Raw genomic sequence first — 6,963 nt, forward strand, 5'->3', positions numbered from 1 at the left:
CTTCCCTGTGGTGTAAGGAGGAACCACTCTCACGTTAGGATCATGTCTCCTACCTCAGAGGGAAGAGTCAACAGAGGCTAGAAACATCAGCCCCACTCCATGATTCTCCCAATGCCAAGGTGTTTAGGGATAACATACTGTGAACCAGGTGCTGAGTTTATGGATGACATATTGTGAACCCAACCTCTTCCATTTCCTCCTTGTTATATTTTCTTTCTCCTTCCAGATTCTTGGCCCATGGCTAGGTCTTCCTGGTGCATGGAATTTGAGAAAAATAGATCACCTTATCAGTTACAGGAACTAAACCTGGATCTTTGCCATGAAATTGAAAGACATTACTTTTAAAAGATATCTACCAAGTTCTCAAAAAATAAAAGTGCCCCTAAAAACAGGTAAGAGATAATTTCAGGGTGCCCTTGTGTGAAGCCAGCACAGATGGCATTTGAATGTGTACGTAATTGGGACGCGGGGGTATATCTATAGCAACAAGGTGTGTGGAACTTGTGATTTCCCCAGACTGAGACCACGGGAGAGGAGGATGTGACTGTTATGCTAATGATCTCATTAATACCATGAATACGATTAACAAATGAAGTCAATTATCACTGGCAAGCATTCATTACAGGGAGACCAGTCTCTGTCCTCCCTCCACACAAGTAACTATTTAGCTGTAGTTTCTACAAACCACCCCCCCCCCCACCTGCCCTTCATCTTTGCCCACTTATTGCCACTAGATGGGTAAATGCTTGGGAATGTGGGCTCAGCTCATTACTTCTATATATTACCTTGATTAGGATTTGACCTCATGTGCTTCTCAGTGAGGAGAACCCCACAAAATATCACTTCTATTTATAACACGGCTTCATCTGCCAAGTCCATGGGGGGGGAGAGCCTAATTGGAAAGAACAAAAGGTTGCCTTTGCTCGTAAACTGCACGTTCGTCCAGTCATCGATTTTATTTCATTCTAATTATCAGAGCTTGTGCATCTCCTGGTGTCTCAGAGGCAGTAGCTCTTCCTAATAACTCTGCAGGGACAGAGGCCCCGGTGACCACATCAGCAGTCTGGGAGGCTGTTTTATGGGCGCTACTGAAACTTCAGAAATGCCCAGACAGACTGCTGGCTCCAACTTCCATAAAACTGTACTTCTGGGGCCAAAGGTCACTGTAAGGAGGTGCCACTCGACAGACATATTCTAGGATGAAGTAAAACGTTCCTACCGGAACTCCAGAATCAAACACACACTGCACCTTATCAGAGCGGCTGTCCTCACGCTCTGTCCATCAGAAACGAAATCCTAGATGAAAAAGACAAAGCTGGTGATCTCCAGAGAGACGGACCAGTTACTAGTGCTCAGCCTCCGAGGCACACCCTTGTGCTCCCCTGCGCTAGCCGTCCAGACCTTTGGACCCACCCATGATCTCAGGATGCTCTAACACACTGGGTGGCTTAAATGGCAGAAACCGTTTTTGATGTTTTGATGCTTTGAAAGCTGCTACAGCTTTGGTCCCAAATACTCTTCCCAAAGACTTATGTGTTAAAGGCCTGTGCCATGCCGGGGAAGTGCAGAAGGGAGCTGAACCACACTGTAGAGAGCCCTCTTGGGGATTACCCTTATCTCTTTGATTCCTGGACACCAAGAGGAAGCATCTTCATGTACCTTGTGCCTCTAATCTGATGTACTGTGATGCCACAGGCACAAAGTGACATGGCCAAGGGACCAGAGACTGGACCCTCTGGATCTCACAGATAAAATGAACCAATCTCCTTCCAAGCTGATGAGCTGGATAAGGCTTTACAGATGGAAGAGTGAACAACATCAAGTCCAAGATCAGGCCACCATGTCTGGGCTCTGGCAAGGGCTCCCTCTTTGGCTTACAGGTGGTAGCCTCCTCACAGGCCAGAGTAAGAGCTCTGTGTCTCCTCTTCTTGCAAGGCTCCATCTCTGCCAGGTAAGGGCTCTATTCTCCCATCTTCAATTAGTCCCGCTTACCTCGTTGAAGACCCTGTCTCTAATACAGACTGCACTGGGGACCAGGACTCCAGTGCATGGACTTTAGGGCCATGTAAGCCCATAACATTCTTGGTCCTATCACACGGAGGCTACTCATCTGAGAAACATGTGCAGGAAGGCTAGAAGACAGACGATAGGACTTACCCAGTTAAACAAGCTATAGCCATTTGCTGTCTAGCGTCTGACTTAGATTTGCCAGGTGACCTCTTGCAGAAGTCAAGGAGGAAATTCCTGAGAAAGCAAAGAGGTGAGAAAGTAAAGGAGGGGGTGTTTCACCATCAGTATTACCTTGGCTCTGACTGTACTGCAAACTGGGAGAGGGGAGGCCAGCTAGAAGGATGGACTCCAGAAACCTCACTTGCAGTACCAGAACTGAGGAGCACTGAATGTGTTTTTTAAAAATCTGCCTGTAGTGACTTGAATAAAAATGGCCCCCACAGGGTCATGTGTTTGAACACTTAGTCGGCTAAGGAACTGAGTAGAACTGTTTGAAATGATTTCAAGGATTAGGAAGTGTGGCCATATTGGAGGAAGTGTGTCATGGGGTAGGTGGGGCTTTGAGGTTTTCAAAATAATAAGTCTGTCTGTCTCTGTCTGTCTCTCTGTCTCTGTCTGTCTCTGTCTCTCTCTCTCTGTGTCCCTCTCTGTCTGTCTCACTGTCTGTCTGTCTCTCTCACTGTCTCTGTCTCTCTGTCTCTGTGTCTCTCTGTGTCTCACTGTCTTTGTATCTCTATCTCTGTCTTTGTCTCTGTCTCTCTCTGCCTCTCTCTCTCTCTCTCTCTCTCTCTCTCTTTCTCTCTCTACCTGAAGATCAGTATGCAGCTCTCAGCTACTGCTCCAGCACCATGCGTGCCACCATAGTGATTATGTACTTAAACCTCTGAAACTGTAAGCAAACCCCCGAGGAAATGCTTTTCTTTATAAGAGTCACCACGGTCATGGTGTCTCTTCACAGCAGTCGCGCACAGACTAAGACACTGCATCCTCCCTGGCTTGATGTCAGGACTACACAACTGAGGGATATTCAACATTGAAATACCCGGAAGACATGGGTTCCATTCACATACACATGCTGAGCAAAACCTACTGTCTTTATTGCTTCTTACAGCACTAAATCTATACAGGGCCAGCAATAAAACAATTCCCCAAGCTGGGCGTGTTGATACAATCTCAGATTTAGGAGGCTGAGACAGGAAGATCATGAATTCAAAGTCAGCGTATGTTACACAGGGAGCCATTGTTTCAAATAAATGGATGAGAGAGTCACTGTATCTATTCAAGTCTTCCTAACCTTATCTAACATTTACTTGCAAATATTTTAGACAATAGGATACAAGCTATTTTGTGCTTAGCAAGGCTGTAGCCAGAAGTTATTCTGGGGCATGGTAAAAGCTCAGCTAACGTGACAGGATGCCTGTCACATTAGAATCCCCACCGTGCACTCGTTTGCTGTATTTTCTGATAGTTTATATGTCAAACAGGTCATTTTTTTTTTGCATTCAATCTCCAATATGGAAGTGTTTTTTAGTTTAAAACTGCATCTCTCTTAACTAGAGGACCTGCCTGGAGAAATGAGCAGCTTAGCCAGGTCAGAGCACGGACTTCCCCCAAAGCACTCTGAGTGCCTGTCTGCCCAGTAGAATATGAGGTATGATGGGAAGGATTGCCACAGCCAGAGGGGGTGCCAGACCTAGTTAGCTGTGCTTCCCAAGCACCGAGCACCACTGAGGGCTCTTCTCTGAATGGTGAGGTTCTCTTCCCTGATCTACCCAGGGCATAATGGTGCTGCAAGGAAGAGACTCAAGTTTCCTCAAATTAGCTCACAAAATGGGTTCCATTTGAAAGATGCATCCTGTGGGCTAGGGAGATGACTCAGTTGTTCAGAGCACTTGTTGTTGCAGGGGACCTGAGTTCAATTCCCAGAACACCCATGGTAGCTCACAACCATCTCTTACTCTAGTTCCAGGGGATCCAGTACCCTCTTTTCTGGCCTCTGTGGGCACAGAAACAAAATGCCCATACATGTAAAACGATTGTCTTCAAAACTTCTAAGATGCAGCCCTTCTGTAATCTGTGGAAGAGTAGACTGGAGTAGGAGGGAAAAACAAACTCAGAGGCCAACTAGGGCTCATCTGGAACCTTCTCTCTGCAGCACAGGGTCCTGACTATTATACCAGCTTCTTACCTGAGGCGTCAGCTCCCCTATATCTTCCATGTGACTTAGCCCCTTGCTCTTCACAGTTCGTTCTCAGGACCAGCAACATTGGTATCATCACCTTGAACTCTTTTCAAAATTCAGAATTTCAAGGCCAGACGAGCCCTGTAAAAATCACAACATACATCACTGGGTCTTTAGTCAAGGTGTCAGACAAAGATGGGAGGGGGGAGAAATGAAGGAGGAGCTAATAAAGGGAGATGGGGTCAGGACTGGCTGCCTGGTTGGCAGAAACATGTCACTGCTGAGACAGGATGGCTGCTGACTGAGTTCTGATAAGATGAATGGGCAGAAGGGCATAGGCATGAAGAGAAATGTGTTTCTTGGCTGAATCCAGGCTGTGTCTATTCTGAGTGCTCGGCTCCCCAAGGGTCAGAGGCTGTGGGCTGATTCCTGTCACCTCTATGCGCGTCTCCTGAAATGAGACATCCGTGCCTCTCGGGCGATTAGAAACGTCAGCTGTCATTAGCAGAGTGGAAGCTTGGTCCTTTTCGGAGACTGTTGTCACACAAACTGCAATCTGCATATAAAGCAAAGAGCTGAGGGAACTGTGGTTCTCCCCAGTTCAGTGATCCAGTAATGAGCTCCCAAGGCCTTCCTTCTGAATCCTTGAGAGGCAGTAGCTCTGCTAATGCTTCTACCCCGGGAGGTGGTTTCCATACCCGGCTGTACAACAGAGCTGTATGTCATTTTCTCCTTAGGGCTCAAATTGAACTTGAGAAGGTAGCCTGTGGGTAGCTAATTAATAGATTTTTTTTTTTTACAATTTTATGTACCTCGAATTATTCTGACTAAATTTTCAAGCTGATTAAGAATAAGACCTGAAATCTAGCAAGCATTGTTTCCTGTCCCCAAAGAGCTGACTGGGGGAAGCCCCAAGCAAGCTCTTGAGCTGACATATACCAAAAAGAAAACAGGGGAAGGCTGCAGGATCAAGATTCAAGACACAAAACAGGTTCCCTTTTCTCTCTCTGTCCTCTTACAAAAAACTCCCCTCTTCCTCCCTTTCCCCAGTTTTCAGCACACAAAAATTTCTGGTTCTCAAAAAAAAAAAAAAAATTTGGTTCTCATTATCAAGTGCCTGAAACATAGAAACCCCTGCAGCAGTGGATTAGAGATTTCTGCTGGAGCCCGTTCACGTCTGTCCTGCCAGTAAAAATGAATTCAGTGGGACCTATGCCCTGGGGCCACTCAGCCGGAATCCTGCTCTCACTGGTAGGGCCCTTGCCATGTGCAGCCCCCCTGCTCAAGACAAACACTGGCCACTCCTCTTGGTTAGATGTCAGAGTTTACATCAGATGGAGAGTGATGGGGGCTGGTGCTATCTCCATGTCCCTCTGTAAACACATAGATAAAATAGAGGGAAGAAAAACTTGAGGGATAAAAACAGGAATGGAGAAGGCATCTTCACGTAGATCCTTCTTGAACCACGTGCATCCTGTAGATGTTCCAACAAGCCGAGAGATGGGGACTTGATCCAAGCAGGTTAATCACAAGGGCTCATCCTTTGGCCTCCGTGACTACTCCGTTCTGGCCAGTTGGAACTCCAGCCTGGGTTTCTTTCCAAGTTAAACTGATGGAGAAGGATTTTCTATTGGGGCACGGGGCACGGGGGCGGGGGGGATTGTGATGCCGAAGCTGGACCTCTGTGGCCAGGCACAAGTGGCTAGCCTGGGCAAATAAGCCGATGCGCAGACAAGCAGCATGCGTTATCGCAGTGTTTGATTTCTCGGTTCCAGGTATTCCTGACGACAGATCTAACCCCATCCTTTTCCTGAAATATTACCAGTAAGTCAAACTCTATGTTGTCTGTAGTTCAATTTCTTTCGCTTGCCACCAAGAACGCCCTATTCCGTTCTCTTCTAGTGCTTCGTATCCTCGGAAACGCCCTTTGTTAAGTAGAAACGCCTCCTAAGAAACAGGCGAAGCTGACGGAATATAAAGGTCTATTACTAACCACAGTGCAACTGGAGTGCTATGAAGGGCAAAAATGGAAAGAAGGAGGAGGAAAGACAACGGTGAAGTAGTTTATGCCAAGATCCAGTTGCCATTTTTACACAGACCTTTCTTACCACTGGAATAAAGCATTGTAAGATACAGGATACCTATGAGCAGTGAAGCTGGGAGACAGGTCCTAGATAGAAGGCAAACATTCTTCCTGTTTGGACACCTTGACAAAATGTCGTAAAACTCATTCCCAGCTTTTGTGATAAAACCTCAAGTTTAAACACGGCAAACTGTCTTAACCAACAGTTAGCCGTGATAATCATCATGGGACCCTAGGCAGTTTCATGAAGTAACTAAGGAAACAGAAGCTGCGTCACAATAGCCGTGCCTCTCAGAGGCAGAACCAGGGCATTCTACTACGCATGCGCACTGATGGGGGCGGTCCTGCTTCCTCAAAGATCTTGGCTTCTTTATAATGCTGTTTACATTGGGATTTTGAACCCCTATCTTGTGGACTTTTCTAGAAAAAAAAAATCAAGAAATACCTCATCATAATTTGGGAAGGAGAAAAGCATTACTTTACCTAATAAACATACCTACCTCCCCTGTGTTCATAAAACCCGCTCAAACTCAACACCGGAGAACTTCCTGTTCCCTGACCCTCAGGGCAGCCCACTCCAGTCTCTCTCAAATACACTTTGCTTTTCCTTTGCTAAGTAAATTTCTATTTATAACGTCTGTGTCTCCCAACTGAATTCTCCCCTAAGACAAGAACCAGCAGGTTCCAT

General features: G+C 46.3%; 2 long non-coding RNA genes across 2 annotated transcripts; one reads left to right on the forward strand and one right to left on the reverse strand.

Moving 5' to 3' along the window:
- Positions 1 to 931: 931 nt before the first annotated feature.
- Positions 932 to 5,791, reverse strand: 4930484H19Rik (RIKEN cDNA 4930484H19 gene). The gene is made up of 4 exons (NR_131015.1): positions 4,629 to 5,791; positions 4,199 to 4,333; positions 2,158 to 2,244; positions 932 to 1,296 (listed from the first exon to the last, which is right to left on the reverse strand). It is a non-coding gene; the product is annotated as an RIKEN cDNA 4930484H19 gene (long non-coding RNA).
- Positions 1,716 to 6,693, forward strand: Gm51788. The gene is made up of 3 exons (XR_003948980.1): positions 1,716 to 1,951; positions 5,968 to 6,016; positions 6,095 to 6,693. It is a non-coding gene; the product is annotated as a predicted gene, 51788 (long non-coding RNA).
- Positions 6,694 to 6,963: the final 270 nt, after the last annotated feature.

Source organism: Mus musculus, chromosome 10 (genome assembly GCF_000001635.26).
Source record: "Mus musculus strain C57BL/6J chromosome 10, GRCm38.p6 C57BL/6J".
NCBI classification, from domain to species: domain Eukaryota; kingdom Metazoa; phylum Chordata; class Mammalia; order Rodentia; family Muridae; genus Mus; species Mus musculus.